General features: G+C 47.4%; 1 pseudogene; it reads right to left on the reverse strand.

The window, feature by feature from the left end:
• Positions 1-14,527: 14,527 nt before the first annotated feature.
• On the reverse strand, positions 14,528-14,735 carry LOC140409694 (U2 spliceosomal RNA; annotated as a pseudogene).
• Between the last annotated feature and the right edge of the window lie 8,371 nt (positions 14,736-23,106).

The raw sequence follows: 23,106 nt of genomic DNA on the forward strand, positions 1-23,106 counted from the left end.
TTCTTCCCACTTTCCCTTTAGTTCTCCCACCGACTCCTCCCCCTCTTCCCTCATCTCTCTGTAAATCTCTGACACCTTGCCCTCTCCGACCCACACCCCTGAAAGCACCCTGTCCTGTATCCCCTGTGTCGGAAGCAACGGAAATTCCCTCACCTGTTGTCTAGTAAACGCCCTCACCTGCATATATCTCAAGAAATTTCCCCGGGGTAACTTATACTTTTCCTCCAATGCTCCCAAGCTCGCAAAAGTCCCCTCTATGAATAAATCTCCCACCTTCCTAATTCCCAACTGGTACCAGCTCTGAAATCCTCCATCCATTCTTCCTGGGGCGAACCTATGGTTGTTCCTGATAGGGGACCCCACCAAGGCTCCCCGCACCCCTCTCTGTCGCCTCCACTGTCCCCATATGTTCAGTGTTGCCACCACCACCGGGTTTGTGGTATACGTTTTAGGTGAGAGCGGTAGCGGTGCCGTCACCAGCGCCTCTAAACTCGTCCCTTTACAGGACTTTCTCTCCAGTCTTTTCCACGCCGCTCCCTCACCCTCCATCATCCATCTACGTATCATTGCCACATTGGCGGCCCAATAGTAATCTCCCAATTTCGGTAGTGCCAGTCCTCCTCTGTCCCTACTGCGCTGAAGGAACCCCCTCCTTACTCTCGGAACTTTCCCTGCCCACACAAAGCTCGCAATGCTCCTATCTATTTTATTAAAAAAGGTCCTGGTGATTAATATAGGGAGACATTGAAATACAAATAAGAACCTCGGGAGGACCATCATCTTAATTGCTTGCACCCTGCCCACCAGCGATAAAGGCTGCATGTCCCACCTCTTGAAGTCCTCCTCCATTTGTTCTACCAGCAGTGTCAGATTAAGTCTGTGCAAGGTTCCCCAGCTCCTAGCGATCTGAATCCCCAGGTATCGGAAATTTCTTTCCACTTTCCTTAGCGGTAAGCCTTCTATCTCTCTACTCTGGTCCCCTGGATGTATCACAAATAATTCACTCTTCCCCATGTTTAGCCTATACCCCGAGAATGCCCCGAACCTCCTCAAAATTCGCATAACCTCTATCATCCCCCCCGCTGGGTCCGACACGTATAACAATAGGTCATCCGCGTATAACGAGACTCGGTGTTCTTCTCCCCCTCTAATCACCCCTCTCCATTTCCTGGAGTCTCTCAACGCCATGGCCAGAGGTTGAATTGCCAACGCAAACAACAATGGAGACAGCGGGCATCCCTGTCTTGTTCCCCTATATAATCGGAAATACTCCGATCTATGTCGACCTATAACTACGCTTGCCGTTGGTGCCCCATAATGAAGTCTAACCCAGTTAATAAACCCGTTCCCAAACCCAAACCTCCTTAACACTTCCCATAAATACTCCCACTCCACCCTATCAAATGCCTTCTCTGCGTCCATTGCCGCCACTATCTCTACCTCCCCCTCCACTGGGGGCATCATTATCACCCCTAGTAGTCGTCGCACATTAACATTCAGTTGTCTCCCTTTTACGAACACTGTCTGGTCTTCGTGCACCACCCCCGGGACACAGTCCTCTATCCTCGATGCCAGTACCTTTGCCAGCAATTTGGCGTCCACGTTCAATAGTGAAATAGGTCTATAGGACCCGCACTGCAACGGATCTTTGTCCCTCTTCAAAATTAGCGATATCGTCACCTCCGACATCGTCGGGGGTAGAGTCCCCCCTTCTCTGCTGGCCTCATTGAACGTCCTCGCCATCAACGGGGCCAACAAGTCCACATATTTTCTGTAGTATTCCACCGGGAACCCGTCTAGCCCCGGGGCCTTCCCTGCTTGCATGCTTCCCAGTCCCTTAATAACCTCGTCCACCTCAATCGGCGCCCCCAGGCCTGCCACCTCCACTCCTCCACTTTCGGGAACCTCAATTGGTCCAGGAACTGCCGCATCCCCTCCTCTCCCTCTGGGGGTTGAGACCTATACAGTTCCTCATAGAAGGTCTTAAACACCTCATTTATCTTTCCTGCCCTTCGCACAGTGTCTCCCCTTTCATCCCTAATTCCTCCTATCTCCCTCGTTGCTGCCCTCTTTCGCAGTTGGTGCGCCAACAGGCGACTAGCCTTTTCCCCGTATTCATACCTCCTCCCCTGTGCCTTCCTCCACAGTACCTCCGCCTTTCTGGTGGTCAGAAGGTCAAACTCGGTCTGGAGTCGTCTCCTCTCCCTGTACACCTCCTCCTCCGGGGTCTCTGCAAATTCCCTGTCCACCCTTAAAATCTCCCCCAGTAATCTATCCCTTTCCTTGGCCTTTGTTTTCCTTTTGTGAGCCCCAATAGAGATCAGCTCTCCTCTGACCACCGCTTTTAGTGCTTCCCAGACCACTCCCACAGGGACCTCGCCGTCGTCATTGACCTCCAGGTATCTCTCAATACACCCCCGCACTCTTGCACACACTCCCTCATCCGCCATCAGTCCCACATCTAATCGCCAGAGTGTTCTCTGCTCCCTGTCCTCTCCTACTTCCAGGTCCACCCAATGTGGGGCATGATCCGAAACCGCTATGGCTGAGTATTCAGCTTCTTCCACCCTAGAGATCAACGACCTTCCCAAAACAAAAAAATCTATCCGGGAGTACACTTTATGGACATGGGAGAAGAAGGAATACTCCCTAGCCCTGGGTCTAAGAAATCGCCATGGATCCACTCCTCCCATTTGGTCCATAAACCCCTTAAGTACCTTGGCCGCTGCCGGCCTTCTTCCAGTCCTTGAGCTGGATCTATCTAGCCCCGGGTCCAGCACCGTATTGAAGTCCCCTCCTAAAATCAAATTTCCTGCCTCCAGGTCCGGTATACGCCCCAGCATCCGTCACATGAATCCCGCATCGTCCCAATTTGGGGCATACACATTAACCAACACGACCTCCATTCCCTCCAGCCTAACACTCACCATTACATATCTACCTCCGCTATCTGCTACGATGGTCTTTGCTTCAAATGCTACCCGTTTCCCCACCAAAATGGCCACCCCTCTGTTCTTTGCGTCCAGTCCTGAGTGGAACACCCGTCCCACCCATCCTTTCCTTAGCCTAACATGGTCCGCCACCTTTAGGTGCGTCTCTTGGAGCATAACCACGTCTGCCCTTAGTCCTTTCAAATGCGCGAGCGCTCGGGCCCTTTTTAATCGGTCCATTCAGGCCTCTCACGTTCCACGTGATCAGCCTCACTAGGGGGCTACCCGCCCCCCTCTCGTGTCGACTAGCCATTACCTTCTCTAGGCCAGTCCCATATCCCGCCTCCGCGCTCCCGCACGCTCCCCCAGCGTCGCACACCATCCCTGCCCACCCACTCTTTAGCCATTTCCTTTTGGATTTCCACAGCAGCAACCCAGTTGTCCCCCTCCCCCTCCCCCCCCCCCCCCCCGCTAGATCCCTATCTAGCTTGATTGCTCCCCCCATATCACTTCCGTAAGTCAGCTGACTTCAACTGACCCCGGCTACTCCTGCTCACTCCTCGACCCCCCCCGGTGTGAGGGAACTCCCATCCGCCTTGCGCCTGTTTTCCCGCCTTATTCTTTCTGGCGCAGGAACATCCCTTTACCTGACACGCCTCTTATGGCGCAGCTCCCTTTCCCCTCCCCTTCCCCTTCCCCATTCTCCGACTATGTCCCGTCTTTCCCCCCTCACCGGCGCCCACATTTCCCCAGTGTCTTCCCCCTTCCCTGTTTATTTCTCGATTAACTTCCACCATAACATTAACAAAAACAATAACAATAACAATTCCCTGCAGCATCAGTCCCTCAGTTCTGGTCCAGTTTCTCTTCTTTAATGAAGGACCATGCTTCCTCTGCCGTCTCGAAATAATAGTGTCTCTCCTGATACGTGACCCATAGTCTTGCCGGCTGCAGCATCCCAAACTTCACCTTCCTTTTATGCAAAACCTCTTTGGCTCGGTTGAAGCTCGCCCTCCTTCTCGCCACCTCCGCACTCCAGTCCTGGTATATCCGTACCACAGCATTCTCCCATCTGCTACTCCGCACCATTTTAGCCCATCTCAGGACCTCTTCTCTGTCCTTAAGGCGATAAAATCGCACGATTATCGTCCTCGGTGGTTCTCCTGCTTTTGGTCTTCTCGCCGGGATCCGATTTGCCCACTCCACCTCCATGGGGCCCGCAGGGGCCTCAGCACCCATCAGTGAGCTCAGCATCTTACTTGCGTACGCTCCACAGTCCACTCCTTCCACACCCTCAGGGAGACCTAGTATCCTAAGGTTCTTCCTTCGCGCTCCGTTTTCAAGGGCCTCGATCCTTTCAGCACACTTTTTATGAAGTGCCTCGTGCGTCTGAGTCTTAACCGCCAGGCCCAGGACCTCGTCCTCAATATCTGACACCTTCTGCTCCACCACGCGGAGCTCAGTCTCCTGGGTCTTTAAAGTCTCCTTAAGCCCCTCAATTGCCTGTAGCATCGGGGTCAGTACCTCCTTCTTCAGCAGGTCCACGCACCGTCTCACGATTTCCTCCTGCTCAGGCCCCCATGTCGCCTGCGCTTTCTCCGCCACCATTTTGTTTTCCTCTCCCTCTGACCTTTTAGTCGAAGATTCTTCAGGCTGCAGCCGCCGACGCCGGTTTTTTCTTCCGTCGTTCGGGGGGGACTCCCTTCCCACACACCCCACACCGGGTTACGCGGTCGAAAAAATCCCCGTTGGGGCTCTTAAAAGAGCCCGAAGGTCCGTCGGAGCTGGAGCCGCCGAAACGTGCGGCTAGCTCGGCATCACCGCAACCGGAAGTCATATACATACAATGTTAACGAGGATACAGTGAGGCATATCCCGCCTCAACTGGTGCTGCTGTAAAGTCATGTGACTAATACGTCACTTCACATTCAATATTGAGGTGGGTAATGATTGACAGAATTAAGATATACTCCCAAGAAAAATATATTTACATTGTATCACAAGCCTGTGTGTCACTTTGCATCTTCAAGCTCATGTAATGTGCATTCTAATTTAGCATAATTTGAAAACGTGGTTTCAAGGTGATCTGAGATAGTAATATATGTGGTGAAAAGTTGAGGTCCCATTTCTGGGGAAGACCTTGCCAGTCAGGCAGGATGCTCTTTCAGAAAGTCAGTGCAGACTCGATGGGCCCAAGACCTCCTTCTGCACTGTAGCAGTTCCAATTCTATGGTCAGAGAACATTCCCTTTAACCCTATTCTTGGTCTCCTACCTTCCAATCAATTTACAGCCCATGACACAAGGCTGCCTTCAATTCAGTGCACTTTCACATTTTGCTAAAATTCTGTTGTGTGCAAAATTTCTTCTGAACATCCAAAGAGGCAACATCCAAAGATACTCCTCTAACCACCACCACACTAGTGACCACCTTAAAAATGACAATTAAATTACTCAGACATGACCAACTCTTCACAAGCTGACTCTGTTTGATTAGCTAATACCTAGTGGTGAATGAAGGCTGGCTGACTTTTGTCTGTTTCCATAGCTAGTTATTCCTGGAACAGGTCACCAGAGGCTCGTCTCTTGAGTAACACCAGTCCACGTCAAGTGTGGCCGACCAGGCATCTCTCCCACTCTTACCGCCAGCCATCAGCATGTCGGAAGGATTTGCAGGTTGACACTCAACATGTTTGTCCATGTTATGAACACACCTTCATTGGTCATCAGGTCCTGTGGTGGACTCAACCCCGGAGCTTCTGGCTCAATGGCAGGGACGCTACCCACTGCGCCACAAGACCTCGCCTATCCAAGTGAAAGGAGTTAATTGTCTGAACTTTTAACCTGTAACCAGGTGTACTTCTCTCCCTTTCATCCCTTCTACAATCTGATCATGCATTGTATTTTTAATTCACTTCTAAATAGCACAGAGGGAGAACATTTGATGTAAGCCAATGGTAGCTATTCTAATGTGGTAGCTTCCTCCCATTCCTGCTTTTCCCCCCAAAATTATAAAGAAAGTAGTTGAACTAACAAATCTGGCTTCCACAGTCATGATCCCCCTCATCTTGAGCCTCCATAAAAAATTAAATGTATTGAAATAAAAATGAAATAAAAATCACTGATTGTCACAAGTAGGCTTCAATGAAGTTACCGTGAAAAGCCCCTAGTCGCCACATTCCGGCACCTGTTCGGGGAGGCTGGTATGGGAATGTATTCTGATTTCCCAAATCATTCATGATTAAATGTTATGTAATCCAACCAAAAGAGAAAAGGCTTATTTTCAGTATATGCAAATGGAAATTATGTTTATTGCAAGATGTAAATTATTTAATCAATGAAATTATTTAAGGACAATTAGCATTGAACTTTTTTAAATTATTCCTCACATGGATCAAAAAGACAAATGAAAGGCAAACTCAGTTTCCTACAAACAGATGTGAAGATTAATACTTTGTCATGTCCTATTCAGAGGGAAAGCAGCCTGTGGTCATCTGAAACTATGGTGACTGATGCACGATCAGTTGCACAAAGACTAAAGTTGGGTACAACTGTGAAATAAATGAAATGAAAATCGCTTATTGTCACAAGTAGGCTTCAATGAAGTTACTGTGAAAAGCCCCTGGGCGCCACATTCCGGCGCCTGTTCGGGGAGGCTGGTACGGGAATTGAACCGTGCTGCTGGCTTAAAAAGCCAGCGATTTAGCCCTGTGCTAAACCAGCCCCAGGTTGGGAGTTTTTGGAACTCCTCCTCAAAAGGCGTTGGAAGCGCATGAGGAGATTCGCGTGTTCGGCGGCCGTGACGGCCTGACAGTCACAGTCCCAGACAAGTGGAATTAGGGCCCATCAGAAGTCTTTGATGGACTCACCAGGTAGTTGCGAGCGGGTGGCAAGTACATGCCTGGCGAAGAGCGTGTTCGCCTTCTGTGTGTAGTGTTCTTTGTGGAGTTCCATCACTTTTGTGTAAGTCGTGGCGTCTTGGATCAACGGGAACACGCTGGAGCTCAGTCTGGAGTACAGGACGTTTATCTTCTGAGCCTCTGTTGGCACGGGGTCCGCTGCGTTGATGTAAGCCTCGAAACATGCTAGCCAGTGAGTAAAGTCTTTCCTGGCGTCGGGCGAGTGAGGATTCAGCTGCAGGTGATCGGGCTTAATTCGGATATCCATTCTGTGGAAAATCTGACTGTAATAAATTGATGCACTATCAATTGCACAAAGACTAAAGTTGGGTACAACTGTGGCTTTATTACTGTCAGATGCGTGGCCTCCTGCTGCAGCTGGCGAAATGACAGGGCACTGGAGGTCATACATATTTATACAGTTCTCCGTGGGCGGAGCCAGCCAGCAGGAGCTACCGGCGAACCTGTAGTGCAGGTCCTACCTTACATCTCCTATTACAGTGGTTCACCACAGTGACTTTTACACATTTATGTTGAAAATGGGAGGTACTGTAACCTGCTATGATATGACCAAAACTGGCTGCATGTAGCTATTATCCCAAGAACCAGAGAGAATTCAAGACGACACAACACCAGCAGCAAGGCATTAGCAGTAGAAAAGGAAGAAGACCCAGACCTTTTTATGCCTGGCGATGATTACATCCTAAAGTCTGCGAGACTGATTCGAATTTCAAAATCACCGTAAAGAAATTTGGCCTCCTGGTAAGAAAAACTACAACTGATTAACTCCATGACCTGCTGAGCATCTATCTCTTTGAGAGAATCCTGCAATGATCCTTCTATTCAACTCCAGCATTTGGACCCACCTACACTCCTGGAGTGAAAACGCCACATTCAATGGGCCTGCAGTGGCATTTTGTTTTGCCAGTTTTCCACATTAGGACCATGTGAGAACAATTTTGGCGCAAAGATACACAATCTTGGGCCAATTTGCAAGATTTCTTTACGACTTCAGCTTTTTTAATTTGCTAATGTTCTCTTATACTCCCTCTGAGTCTTTCTTAACTCCACTTTTGTAGCTTCAAATTTTTTTTCTTGTTCTATTTTCTTGTTCGTCACATAAGTAACAGATGTTTCATTTTGCAAGTTGAAAATTTAATCTCATCTTCCCATTCATCCCAGCACACAATTATTATTCATTCTTAGGATATGGGCATTACTGGCTAGGCCAACATTCATTGCCCATCCTTCATTGCCCTTGAGAAGGTGGTGGTAAGCTGCTTTCTTGAACCATTGCAGTCCATGGATTTGTACCGTTTTCATCGTGTATTTACGTAATTCTCATTGCTCGTCAATCTTGGTTGTTAAATGATAGGAAAAATTGCAAAACAGAACCTGTAGATCTGTAATTGAAATATTTAACAGTGAGATACAAAATCCACAAAACGGGTTGCCAACGGAGTTTCCCCCAGCATATCCATTTTCCTCATTTACTTACACTTCCAAAAGATTTTCTTTCACATAACAGTCCATCATTTCTTTACAACTCCATTAAATTTGCCTTTGATTAACGCATGTGTTCCTAAATGTTTTATTTTGAATTATGGATTCTAAGAACATATCCACAACTGAGCTAAGATTAACTGATCCATCATTCCTTGATTAATCCTTCTCTCTGCTGAATAATGGTGTTATATTGCTTTCCTTCCCATATCGGGTACACTTTATGAGGACTACAAATTGTAACCAGAGTTCTGATTATCCTCTCTGACTTCTGAACACCATAGGGCGTATGCCATAATTTGGTGAATTTCTGCCAGGGGTTCTTACAATCAACCTCCATAAACTCAATGGAAGATACACAAGAACCCCAAAGTAACAGGATAAACTGCCACAGATATTCAGCCCCTATGGGCTAAATCTTGAGGCAGCGATGGGGGTGGGGAGGCACAGAACTTTGCACCGGCTGATGGTATACCAGTTTGCCAATACCATCTTTCCCCAGGCCACTATGCACAGGTGGTGGGCTAGCTAATTAAAGGCTGACTGCAATTTTCAATCACCCTCGTGGCTACTGGAGATGTCGGAGAACAGGTCAGCTGCCGGGAGCAGATTGAGGAGAGGGGTAAGTGGGGTACAATGCTCTGGGAAGACCTTCCCTACCAGTCTGGCTTCAGCTGAAGCTGCTGTGTACAGCAGCTCCCTTGTATCTCTGTGTGCAGATCTCCTTTGCCTCACCCTCTCTACTTCACTTTCCTCAGTTCAGAGACACCTTACAACCTACCCTACCTCACTGAGCAAGTTTTCAGTAATCTGTTCCATAATCCTCTTATGTGGCTCAATATCAGATAATGGTCAGGATTCTCCCAAATTCTGGTCAAGTGTTGACGCTGACATAAACACCGGAGTGGTGCACGCTGGCGTCAACGGGCTTCCTGGCCCAGTGCTGGCGCATGCACGTGGTGGCCATTTCCGCGCCGGCGCCGAGCAACATGGCGGGCCCTACGACGGGCCCGCGCTGCAGAGGTAGGCCCTCTCCAGATCGTGGGCGCTCGCCGATCGGTAGCCCCCGATCGCGGGCCTGGACGCCGTGGAGGCCCCCCCCCCGGAGTCTGATCCACTCGTCCCCCCCACAAGGACAGCCACCGCGACTGCGGGACCGAGCTCCCGCCAGGTGGTACCAGGTTGGAACCATGCCGGCAGGACTCGGCGGGGATTCTGCCAGTCGACCGCGAAGAATTGCCGTGGGAGCCATTTTCAACGGCCCCCAACTGGCGCCGCGTCGACCGTGCGGGCACAATTGCCGCTGATTCTCCGGTCGCCGGAGAATCGTGTCCCAGCGGCGTGGCGGGAATTTCCCGAGTCACTGGCAATTCTCCGACCTGGCGCGGGCTCGGAGAATCCCGGCCAATGCATTTCTGATGTTTCTATAAGACAATAATAAATAGGAACAGGCATAGGCCATTTGGCCCCTCGAGCCTGCTCCGCCATTCAATAGGACCATGGCTGATCTGACATTCCTCACGTCCACTTTCCTGTTCTTTCCCCATAACCTTTGATTCCCTTATTGATCAAGAATCTAGCCATCAAGGCGTTCGATCGGGTGGAGTGGGAGTATTTGTGGGAGGTGTTGGGACGGTTCGGGTTCGGGCAGGGGTTTGTTGACTGGGTCCGTTTGTTGTATAGGACGCCGATAGCAACTGTACGGACAAATCGGGTTAGCTTGGGGTAATTCGGGCTTCACCGTGGGACAAGGCAGGGCTGCCTACTCTCCCCGTTGCTCTTTGCCTTGGCAATAGAGCCACTGGCAATGGCCCTTGGCAATAGAGCCACTGGCAATGGCGCTTAGAGCATCATGGGGTTGGAGAGGGATAGTGTGGTGGGGGGGGAGGGGGGTGGAGCACAGTCTCACAATGCGGACAACCTGTTGTTTTATATCTCAGACCCACTGGGAGGCATTGGGGAATTATGAATATTTTAGAGGAATTTGGCCAGTTTTTCGGATACAAATTAAACATGGGGAAGAGTGAGGTCTACCCAATCAAGGCCAGGTGGCAGAAGAGGAGGTTGGGCAAGCTGTCGTTCAGGGTGTTGGGGGGGGGGGGGTGTTGGGGGTGCACTTTAGATATTTGGGCATCTAGTCGGCGTGGGGATGGGAACAACTGCATGAATTGAATCTGGCGCAGTTGGTGGAACAGATGAGGGGGGATTTAAAGAGGTGGAATGTGCTCCCGCTATCACTGGCTTGGCGGGGACAGAAAGTGAGAGAGGGCGACGTTTTGGCGTTTGCCTCCCTGGTAGCCCGGAGATGGAATTTGCTGGAGTGGAAGGACTCGATGCCGCTGAAGCAGGGGTTGTGGGTGAGTGACCTTACGGAGTTCCTGAGACTGGAGAAAATCAAGTTTGCCTTAAGAGGGTCGTTGATGGGCTTGCCTGGAGATGGAAGCCTTTCATCGACTTCTTCAAGGAAAATTGAGGTTTCAGCAGGGGGACATGGGAATAAAGGGGTGATAATAGGGAAGGCAGGTTGAGTGGAGCGGAACGGCAGAGAAGTTGGGGTGTTTGGGTAGTTATTTATTTGTTATGAGGTTTCTGTTTGTTCTTACTCTTGTGTTGGTTTGTGTTTAATGTTTATACAAATGCCTTTATAAAAATATTAGAACGAAAATAATCTATCTATCTTGGCCTTAAATATACATTAGTCCTGCCATCCCAGAGACTCAATCTCTCCTCAGATGTTAGTCCCGCCGTTCTATAACCAGCCTGGTAACCTTCGGTGCACTCCCTCTAGAGCAAGAACATCCTACCTTCCTCAGATAAGGAGACCAAAACTACCCACAATATTACAGTGTGGCTTCACCAAGTCCCTGTATAATTACAGCAAGCCATCCCTCTCACCATGAGGGCCAGCATACCATTTGCCTTCTTTACCGCCTGCTGTACCTGCATGCTTACCATCAGTGACTGGTGTATGAGGACACCCAGATCTCATTGCAAATTTCCCCCTCCTAATTTATGGCCATGCAGATAATAATATGCCTTCTAGTTTCTGCTACCAAGTGGATAACAGGGCGACACTGTGGTTAGCACTGTTGCTTCACCACACCAGGGTCCTAGGATCGATTCCCGCTTGGATCACTGTCTGTGCGGAGTCCGCATGTTTTCCTCGTGTCTGCGTGGGCTTCCTTACTCTGGTTTCCTCCCAAAAGTCCAGAAAGACATGCTTGTGAGGTGAATTGGACATTCTGAATTCTCCCTCCACGTTCCCAAACAGGCGCTGGAGTGTGGCGACTGGGTAATTTTCACAGTAACCTCACTGCAGTGTTCACGTAAGCCTACTTGTGCCAATAATAAAGATTATTATTAGATTATTAACCTTGCATTTAACCAAATTATACTGCATCTCCTATTCATTTGCCTGCTCACTCAACTTGTCCAAATCACACTGAATGTTCTCTGTATCCTCCTCACAGCTCATCCTCCCACACAACTTGGTGTCATCTGCAAATTTGGAGATATTTATTTTGGTCCTTCATTGAAATAATTAATATATATTGTGAATAGCTGGGGTCGAATCACCGATCCCTGCAGTACCCCACGAGTCACTGCCAATTTGGAAAGACCCTTTAATTCCTACTCTTTCTGCCAACCAGTTTTCTATCCATCTCAACACACTGCTCCTAATCCCACACACTTTAATTTTACACACAACTCTTATGCGGAACTCAGAATACAGGAGGGAGATAGCGAACCTAGTGGAGTGGTGCAGCGCCAACAATCTATCCCGCAATTTCAGCAAAACTAAAGAGCTGGTCATTGACTTCAGGAAGCAAAATACTGTACAAACCCGTCAGCATCAACGGGGCCGATGTGGAGATGGCTGACAGCTTCAAATTCTTCGGTGTGCATATCACCAAATATCTGTCCTGGTCCACCCACGTCGACGCTACCACCAAGAAGCACAACAGCTCCTTTACTTTCTCGGGAAAATAAGGAAATTCGACATGTCCACACTGACTCTTACCAATTTTTACAGATGCACCATAGAAAGCATCCTACCTGGCTGCATCATAGCCTGGTATGGCAACTGCTCAGCCCAAGACCGCAAGAAACTTCAGAGAGTCGTGAATACCGCCCAGTCCATCACACAAACCTGTCTCCCATCCATTGACTCCATCTACACCTCCCGCTGCCTGGGGAAAGCGGCAGCATAATCAAATCAAAGATCCCTCCCACCCGGCTTACTCGCTCTTCCAACTTCTTCCATCGGGCAGGAGATACAAAAGTCTGAAAACACGCATGAACAGATTCAAAAACAGCTTCTTCCCCGCTGTTACCAGGTTCCTAAACAACCCTCTTATGGACTGACCTGGTGATCGCTCCATCCGTGTAATCCGCTATGTGAACAGTCCACTCTTTTACTCCATCCAGTTTTGTTTTGCCCAAGCGCCACTGTCCCAATGGTGCCTTTCTGTTGAGGCACTGTCTTCAGAAGCACCGCCTCTCAGACACTTGCAGTTTGTTCAGCTTCTGAAGACAGACTCCCTCTTGAGGTCATCCTCTTCTGTGGCTCCACTCCTCCCTTCGCTGGTATCCCCTCCCTGAGGTTGCTGTTATCCCACTGCGTGGATCCCCCTCCCACTGTACTCCTCCTTTTCCTCACAGGAGGTCTGGAAAGCCTGGCTGAATGAGGTCCATGACAGGTGGTCGCTCCATCCATGAACACCGCTATGCAAACAGTCCACCCTTTTACTCCTTCCAGTTTTGTTTTGCCCAAGCACCACTGCCCCAATAGTGTCCTGGTAACACACCCCTTCAATGTTGGCAACTTTACTCTCCTTCCTGCCTTTGTTCGCCAGTGCTCATCCACACTTCTTGGAACCCCACTGACAGAGGCAGCAGTGAGCTCTTGCTTTGTTTCCTTCTTTCCTTAACCAGGTAAGACTCTGGAGCCTCCTAGTTCCTGTTTACCATGAGTAAACCGAAAAGCACTGTGTCAATTGGGCAATTAATTATCTTAACTACCTTGCAATTGCATCGAAGTCTGTCAGTGAAATTTGGAAATTACATTCTATTCCAATTTTACACTCTGCTCCTAACACCGCCAAATCCATTCTAAAGAGAGCTGTAACACTGAAACTGTAACGTTTGCTGTAATGCCTCGAAAATTAATAGTCAAACCCTGCTTCAGTTATTTGGGTTAGTTTATACTTCCGGAAGTATTCAATTCCAGTCTCCAACAATATTAAGCACAAAATAAACCAAACCAATCTATTTTATGAATGACATCTATATCAGCAAATGTGGGCAAAAATAAAGGTTACAACTGTAAAAACAGTACAATAATGTTTATTTATACTATTTCAGAAACTTCTGGCCTTGTGAAAGGGTGTGAGGAGACAAGTGAGAGCCCAGTCACCGTGTAACAATTAGTAAAGATTATTGATTAAAATAAAGACAAATACACACAAACCAGAATCCGTAACTCTCATGTAATTTGAGACGTATTAATTATTAAACACACAGTTTCGAGGGAAAGTACCCCGGGCGGCACAGTGGCAAGCACTGCTGCCTCACAGCTCTAGGGTCCCGGGTTCAATTCCTGCCTCGGATGACTGTGTGGAGTTTGCATTTTCTCCCCGTGTCTGCGTGGGTTTCCTCCAGGTGCTACGGTTTCCTCCCACAGTCCACATTCGAAAGATGTGCAGGTTAGGTGGATTGGCCAAGCTAAATTGCCCTTAGTGTCCAAAAGGTTAGGTCATGTTACTGGGTTATTGGTTGAAGCATGGGCTTGGGTAATGTAGGGTGCTCATTCTAAAGGCCGCTGCAGACTTGATGGGCCGAATAACCACCTTCTGCTCTGTAAATTCTATGATTACAAAATATATCTCTGATACATATACTCTGTAAGACTTCCCCTGTTCCCCAAACAACATCCAAATTGAATAACCAGTTATAGTTACCACAATACAGAGATGAGACTCCAATCTGGGAACCGTCTTTTCCTTGGCCCAGCAAAGATATTTTACAAAAGGTTTTCTGCATTGCCTTGGCTCTAAGACTTAGATGCTTGTTTGCTGTAAACCTGGCCTTCAAGCTTGGTGGCTGGAAACTGGCCTGTCCATTTTCTGAGACTGCAAGATGGTAACTGCCTCTCCTGGCTTTTCAGAGTCTTGGCAATTATGCCTTCTGTGCATTCAGCTGTCTGCCCTATTACTTTATCTGAGTTACAAAGCCAGGGCTCAGAATGTGGACAGGGGTGAACCCCCAATCCAGCTCCCCGCCCACTCCAAAAACCAACCCAAATTCAAATTGAATCCAATTCATGGTCCCCACGAGAGACATATCAGATCTGAGCCAAAAGGCAGAGCAGATACTACACTTGATCTAAGCCAAAAGGCCAATTAACTTCCTTGACATTACATTGACATATGTATATATTGGGGACCTTCCCAATTGTCTATAATCTGTTTCTCCTCCATGCGTTATTCATACTTGAAAATTATCTAAACTGTCGTTCTAAACTGGTTACCGGGAATCACATACCAATGAATACTGTCCACTGCTATCTCCAGGCAGGTTCATGACACCGTCAAAGTGGAGGGAAACCCATTCCACCTGAGTAGTGAGAGACACAGTTGCAGCTTTTCATCCCTGTGATCCTTTTTTGGGGCATGGAGCCTCTGACTCAGATGGTCACTCTGCCTGCTGCTGGGAGGCTGCCTCCAATAAACTGGAGGCCTCTGCAATTGGCAAAGGACTGTTTTGAGGATGGGAAAATACAGGCAGCATTGCAAAATGGCCTCAACATTGTCCAAAATGGAAGGCAGCCTCTGAGCAGGCAACTAACCTAGTTTCCAGTCCATTCCTGAACAATTGCCCCAAATGTGGGAATGAAGCCCCCCCCCCCCCCCCCCCCCCCATTGTCCCAGCCCCGCACTCTCCATCTCTCAACCCCATCTTCTTTAAGCTGGGAAACTTCAGCCCTTAAAGTTAGCAATACAAGTAAAAAATATCTAAAACAGGTTTCAATATGAAAGAGCAACAACACAGCAAAGTAGCAAGGATGTGGAATAAAATTCCAAGCTGACTACAGAATATAGAAAAATATCTAGTGAGCTGGATCAGAAAATAGTGGTGTAAGCCAGGATGACAATATGATGCAGATGTTTTTCTCTTAATTAGCTACAATTTCCAGCAACAACAAAAATATTCTTGCATGCAATGTCTCAACAAAGAGAAAAAAATTTCATGGTCTTAAAATTTGCTTTACAGTATTTGTTAAAAGCCACGATGAGTAAAACAGGGAGACAGGAAAATGGGAATTTACATTCATAGTTTCAGACTTGGCAAGTCAGTAGCACCTTAGCATCCCACACCGCAGGTAATAATGAATCTTGTTAGGAAGGAAATTACTGTAACCTACAGTGCTGCAATACAAGTGTCATTGTTTTGTGTTGATCACTGAAAGGTTTGGTGATTCATTGCCTAAAAAGTTTTTTCTGAAATGTTCACTGAAAGAACTTGGTTCAATCACATTGATATTCAATTGATCTCATGTTATTCCTTCGGGAATGGCTATCACTGCTTTCCTGTTTGTGTAGAAATAGGATGCAGCAGGTCCAAATTGGAACAATTAAAGCATCAAATCCTTTTTAAGCTAGTATACAATAACCACTAATAGGCTCAGCTCCAAAGACCAGCTTGCCTTATGCTTGTTGTCGTGTTGTCACTATTACCTTATAAGTTAAGCAACTTGGGATGCTCCTGGAATAATAAGTCCATGTTAAAGCACGTCTGACAGATTTTGGAAAGACTTGGGAGGCAGAATTTACAAAGAAGATTATTGAACTGAGCACCAAAGCTTCAAAGTCTAACTAGAATTCAGACAGCTTGCTTCTTCAAGGCATGTTGTGAAAATAAGCTTCAAGGAACATGGGCACAGCAATAGGCTATTTAGCTTCTCAAAACTATGTCACCAATGAATTAGATCTTGAAGCCGTAGACAGTGTTATAAGGTAGGCAAATGAAACGGACAAATTTGTACACAGCAAAATCCCAGCAATACAGATGATGGCATGATCTGATTTTATGGTATTGATTGAAGCAGTAAATATTGGCAGAACGCTGGCAGATCTTCCCTGCTTTTCCTCAAATCGTGCTGTGATTACTTTAACTTCTATCTGAATAAGCAGGTTTAACCTTTCAACTGAATGACAATGCCGCGTACAATTTAATGATTTGTTGATTCATTCATTGATTGATTTGTTGGTGTCCACTGTTCTATGAATTTATTAATTCAATGCCAACCACTTCTCCATTCTATTTGTTGGTGTCCACTGTTCTATGAATTTATTAATTCATCGGTGCACAGTAGTATCTGTGCCAGCCATCAAACACTTATCTATTCTAATCCCATTTCCTAACCCCTGATCCATAGCCTTGTATGCTATGGCATTTCCAAGTGCTCATTTCAATGCTTCTTAAATGTTGTGAGCATTCCCGCCTCTATCGTCCTTTCAGGCAGTGAAGTCCAGATTTCCACCACCCTCAGAGGGGTGATATCCCCTCTAAATCTCTTATCTGTGCACCCTGGTTTTTGACCCCTCTACTTGTTTCTTCCGATATATGTCCTGCATAATTTTGTACACCTCAGTCAGGTCCCCCCTCAGCCTATTCTGCTCGAAGGAGAACAACCTCAGCCTAACCAGCCTCTCTTCATAGCTGAAACACTCCAGGCCAGGCAACATCCTGCTCTGCACTTCTCTAGTGCAATCACATACTTCTTGTAGTGTGGTGACCAGAACTCTAGCTGCGGCCTAACAAACGTTTCATACAACTCCATCATAATCTCCCTGCTCTTATATTCTGAGTAAGAAGTCTTACAACACCAGGTTAAAGTCCAACAGGTTTGTTTCGATGTCACTAGCTTTCGGAGCGCTGCTCCTTCCTCAGGTGAATGAAGAGGTATGTTCTTCTTAGACCCAGAGGTATGCAGATACTGTGACATAGTGGTTAAGTTCATGTTTAAATGATAGACGGGCTGCCTATCAAGTCGACTGCTGTATCCTACATGGTGTCAATCTGCATTCATCCAGGCAGATGGAGGGTATATTCTAAGCCTCAGCTAGTAAAGACAAGTATCCCATGCCTTCTTAACCACCTCATCTGCCTGTCCTGCTGCCTTCAGGGACCTAAGGATATGCACCCCAAGATCCCTGGTTCTCTGTACTTCCTAGCATCCTTTCATTCATTGTATATTCCCTTGCCTTGTTAGTCCTCCCAAAAATGCATCACCTCTCACTTTTCAGGGTTAATTTCCATTTGCTTCATTCATTCATTGATCATTGGTGTATAACCACATGTTTTCTTAAAAAAAACATTCTCATGTACATAAATACATTCTCACGCTAGCGGAATGTCTGGTCGGGTCAGCATTTATAGCCTATCCTCGTCATCCTTGACAAGGAGGTAGCGAACCACTGCAGCCTGTGTGGTGAAGGTGTTCGAACAATACAGTGAATTTTGGGAGGACTAGTCTTTCCAACAAATATATGTCCAAATCAGAATCACGCATGACTCGAAAGGGATACTTAGAGGTAACTCTGTTCCCATATGCCTGTTGCCCTTATCTTTCCAGATGGTTCAGGCCCTGCGGGTTTGGGCGGTGCTGCTAAAGAAGCCTTGGTGGATTGCTGAGATGATTTCTAGATCGTATGCACTGCAGATACTGTGACATAGTGGTTAAGTTCATGTTTAAATGATAGACGGGCTGACTATCAAGTCGACTGCTGTATCCTACATGGTGTCAATCTGCATTCATCCAGGGTATTCCATCATACCTGGCTTGAGCCTGTAGATTTAGGGAGTCAGGAGGTGAGTTACTCACCACAGATTCTCCAGCCTCTGACCTGTACTTGTAGCCACATTATTTGTGACTGGTTCAGTTGTATTTCTGATCAATGATGACACCCTGGATGTTGATGGCGAGGAATTCAGCAACATGAGTGCCATTGAATGTCAGGAGAATATGGTTAGGCTTCCTCTTGCTGGAGATGATCATTGCCTGGAACGAGCGAGATGTGTTGACTTATCAACTAAGCCCGGATGTTGTCCAAATTTTGCCATTTATGGGCATGGACATCTTTTTTCTTTTTAATTTTTTAAATTCACCTCCTTTTTCACATTTTCTCCCACATTTACATCCATGAACAATAAACAACAATCAGCAAGATATGTCAGTCCCCATAATAACAACGATCCCATCTACCCACCAACCCCCAAACCTCAATCCGCATGTTTACATAAACAAATGACAAAAAGGAATCAGGGATTACCCTTGGTCACCCTTAATCTTACACAGCTAACCCCCCCCCCCCCCCACACCCCAGGTCTCCAGCTCCTCCCGTCCACTGCCTCTTGTAAAACTCCTCCTCCCAACCTCGGTTCCTTCCCCCCAACTTTCCACCCCGGCTAGACCACTCGGACCCTGTTCTGCCAGGCTCCGAAGGCCGCAGCCCCTCCCCCCCACCTCACTCCCGTTCACTGGCCGGCTTAAACCGGCCAGCGTGGAGGCCCCCGCCCGGGTCCCTTTCCCACTTGCTCGACCCTAGGAAAGCCCAAAGATCCCCTTTTAGCACACAAACCCCGCATATCCACCTACACCCCAAAGAACCCTCATTTTGAGTGAAAGTCCCGTCCCTTCCCTTGTCCAAATATATACCACATTGGCTCCTTTAGTCTCTACACCCGCGCGCAGTGATGCAAAAAAGAAGAAAATACAGTCATGAGGTTACATCGGCACATGGCATTCCTCAATTTGTCAGTTCTGCCACAGTCCTTTTGCTTTCGCAAACTCCTCCACTGCTTCCGCCGTTCCAAAATAAATGTCCCTGAGCTTGTAAGTCACCCTCAGCTTCACTGGATACACAATGCTGCACCGCACATTGCTAATGTTCAGTGCCCTCTTCACCCGGTTGAAGGCAGCCCGCCTCCTTGCCAGCTCCACCGTAAAGTCCTGGTATACACGTATACCAGCTCCAGCCCACTGCACCACCCGCTTCTGCTTGGCCCAGCTCAGGACCTTCTCCTTCTCACTGTACCTACGGAAGCACAGAGTCACCGCCCTTGGCGGCTCACTCGCCTTTGGTACAGGCCTCCACGACCGATGAGCCCGATCCAGTTCATATCGGGAGGGATCCTTCCCCTCCCCCAATAGTTTTGCCAACATCGCCGCAAAATACTCAGTCGGCTTCGGTCCTTCAACTCCTTCGGGCAGCCCCACAATCCTCAAATTCTGTCGCCTGGATCTGTTTTCCAGGTCTTCCATTTATCCTCGCAGATCCTTGTTAGTATCCATCACCTTCCGCATCTCTTTCCCCATCGAGGCAAGTTGATCACCGTGCTACAATAATGTCTCCTCCACTTCCTTCAGCGCCTCCCCTTGCTCTCGCACCTCTGCCACTGCGCTCGCCACCTCCGTCCTCACCGGGGAAACCGCCTCCTCCACCAGCACACTCAAAACCTCCCTCATCTCCTTCCTCACCGTCTCCATGCATTTCGCAATCTGCGCCAACTGCTTTTCAAATTCCGCAGCCATCACCTTAGTTATTTCTTCAGCCGTAAGCAGTGCGGCCTTCCCTGGTGCTCCAGCCTCCATTTTCCTTGGTGGCCCCGCGGTGACCTTTCCACTCCCCGACGGACCTTCAGCTGTTTTTTATCCGGCCATTTTCTTGCTCACCCTCAACATTTTTCTTTGTTCTTTTTTTCCTCCTGTGTCTTCACTGTGCCTCCTCCGTGCCTTCTCCCTGCTTCTGCCGCCTCCGTGGACCCTGGGACCGGGCTTAAAGCCCCGAAAATGCCGTTGCCGAACGGGAGCTCTCCATTGTGCGGCCGCCTCCCGCCCGCCGTCACCGTAAGACTGGACATCTTTTTAATCTGAGAAATTGGGAATGGTATTGAACATTCTTCACAAAACGTTCCAACTTCTAACCTTGAAATGGAGGGAAGGTTATTGATGAAGCAGCTGAAAATGTTTTGACCTAGGACACTATCCTGAGGAACTCCTGCAGAAATGTCCTGCCGCTGAGCTGATTGGCACAACCGTTACATTTTTCCTTTGCACGGAGGATGACTAAAGCTACCAGACAGTTTTCTCCCTGATGTCAGCCTTACTAGGGCTCCTTGGTTTTACACTCAGTTGAATCCTACATTGATATTCAGGGAAGTCATGTCATCTTACCTTTGAAATTCAGTACTTTGGACCAAAGCTGTAAAGATGTCTTGAGCCATGATGCACCCATACTGGGAATTAGTGAGCAGGTTATTGGTCAGTTAGTGCCAACGTGGATTTGACCTGCTTTTTACGGACAGAACATAATTGGGCAGTTATTTGCATTGCCAGGTCGCTCTGTGTTGTAGCTGTAGTCTGTGTTGTAACTGTACTGGATCACCTTGGCTAGAGATGCAGATAGTTCTAGAGCAAAGTGCTTCAGCAATAAAGACTAAAAGTTGTCAGGAATGTTCACTGTTTTTTTTCTTTTGTTTTCAATGATTTGTGGTTTATGTTGTTTTGGTTTTCCAGTTGTGAAAAATAAACGCTGTCATTGTATATTGTCACAATATTATTTGGGAACATCCAGATAACATTTTTCGATACTGTCTGGATTTGAATCCTGGTATGTGATATGACAAGATATTGCCCATAACACACACAATACATTTAACATAACATTTCTGGCTGACATGCTTATAAGTGTCAGCATTGGGTCAGTGGTAACATCTTCATCTCTGAGTCAAAAGGTTGGGGGTTCAAAGATGACAAAGAAAATATAGATTAAAATAAAACAAAAAAATAAGTTGATGACAAATTTCCGGAGTAGTCAAGAACTTGCCTGCAGACAGAATTTAAAAAAAAGTAAATTAAAAGGGTTAAAAGCGAGTAAGTGAAGATTAGTGAATAACATATAAAAGTAATGTCGCCACAGTACCAGATGACCATCGGCTGCTTTCCCCTTTTAAGTGGGGGAGTTTACTTGGCGTGATTTGATCTGAGGCAAGGGACAAAGTTGAGAAGGCGGGCTTTCGTGAATAGCCTCAGCTGGTATGGGAAGTGAACCTACGCTGTTGGCCTCACTCTGCATCACAAACCAGCTGTCCAGCCAACTGAGCTAAACCATACATAGGACACTGAGGGGAATTGACAGGGTGGATGCTGCAGGATGATTCTCCTTGTGAGAGGGACTAGAACTAGGAGACACAATTTTAAAATAGGGGGTCTCCCACTTAAGACTGAGATCAGAAGAATTTTTTCACTTAAGTGTTGTGAACCGTTGGAATTCTCTTCCCCAGGGAGGTGGAGGCAGGGTCAATGAACACGTTTTTTTAAGGCAGAGGTAGATGGATTCTTGACAAAGGTTATCGGGGATCGGAAGAATGTGGAGTTGAGGGCGCAATCAGATCAGCCATGCTCTTCTTTCTTGACAGAGCAGGTTCAAGGGGCCGAATGGCCTACTCCTGCTCCTAATTTATGTGACTGTTGCTTTCACAGTTTCAACGAGCTTGACAGTTCTAATGAGTTTATGCACATTCATGTCTACTCTTAACAATCCCAAAGGGTGGCAAACCTCTCACAAAGGGCAGCTGACCTCCTGGACCAAATCCAAAGAGGAAAATAATTTTCCTCTAAAAAGCTGTACCCACCTATCCAAGCAACTGTACAAACTTTAGACCTATTCCTACCAGGTCTACTCTACATGTCATGTTTCCCATTCCTAGTTGATGAAAACCTGACATGACTGGAGGCAACTTATGTGTTTTTTTAAATAATCTTTTATTGTCACAAGTAATGAAGTTACTGTGAAAAGCCCCGAGACATCACACTTCGGCGCCTGTTCGGGTACACGGAGGGAGAATTCAGAATGTCCAAATTACCTAGCAGCATGTCTTTCTCAATTTGTGGGAGGAAACCAGAGCATCCGGAGGAAATCCACACAGACACGGGGAGAACGTGCAGACTCTGCGCAGACAGTGATCGAAGCCGAGAATCGAACCTGGGACCCTGGTGCTGTGAAGCAACAGTGCTAACCACTGTGTGATAGTCAGAGCTAAGCAATCCCACGACCAACAGATCATATCTCAGCTCTGCAGTCTTGCCACAACCAATTATAAATCGTGGTGAATAATTAAACAACTAGCTAGAGGAGGGGTTTCACAAATATGACCATCCTCAATGCTCGGGAACCCATAAGACCATAAAACGAAGGAGCAGAATTAGGACAATTGGCCCATCGAGTCTGCTCCACCACTGAATGAGATCATGGCTGATCTGATATAATCCTCAAATCAACTTATCTCTATAACCCTGGATTCCCTGATTGATTAAAAATATGTCTATCTCAGATAGGCGGGGTATAAGAACCCGGTTTCTCCCAGCAGCTGCATTCTGTAACTGAGCTGCTGGGGAACAAGTCTGCTCAACAAAGCCTCGATTGAAGTTCTCTACGTCTCGCCTCGTGTGTGATTGATGGTGCTACAATTTATTGAGCAGACTTAAAAAGGAATATGGAACTCCGGATGCCCCGGAGTGCCTACGAATTGGACCCCAAGCAGCTAACGCAACATCGGCGTTTAAGCACTGGCTGGCGTGCTTTGAGGGATACCTCCGAACGGCCCCCGGCAGACCAACGGAACACCAGAAGATGCAGGTCCTGCATTCCAGGGTGAGTCCCGAATTCTACTCACTCATCGAGGACGCGGAAGACTTCCCAGCGGCGATCAC

This window comes from Scyliorhinus torazame, chromosome 3, assembly GCF_047496885.1.
Source record: "Scyliorhinus torazame isolate Kashiwa2021f chromosome 3, sScyTor2.1, whole genome shotgun sequence".
Taxonomy (NCBI): domain Eukaryota; kingdom Metazoa; phylum Chordata; class Chondrichthyes; order Carcharhiniformes; family Scyliorhinidae; genus Scyliorhinus; species Scyliorhinus torazame.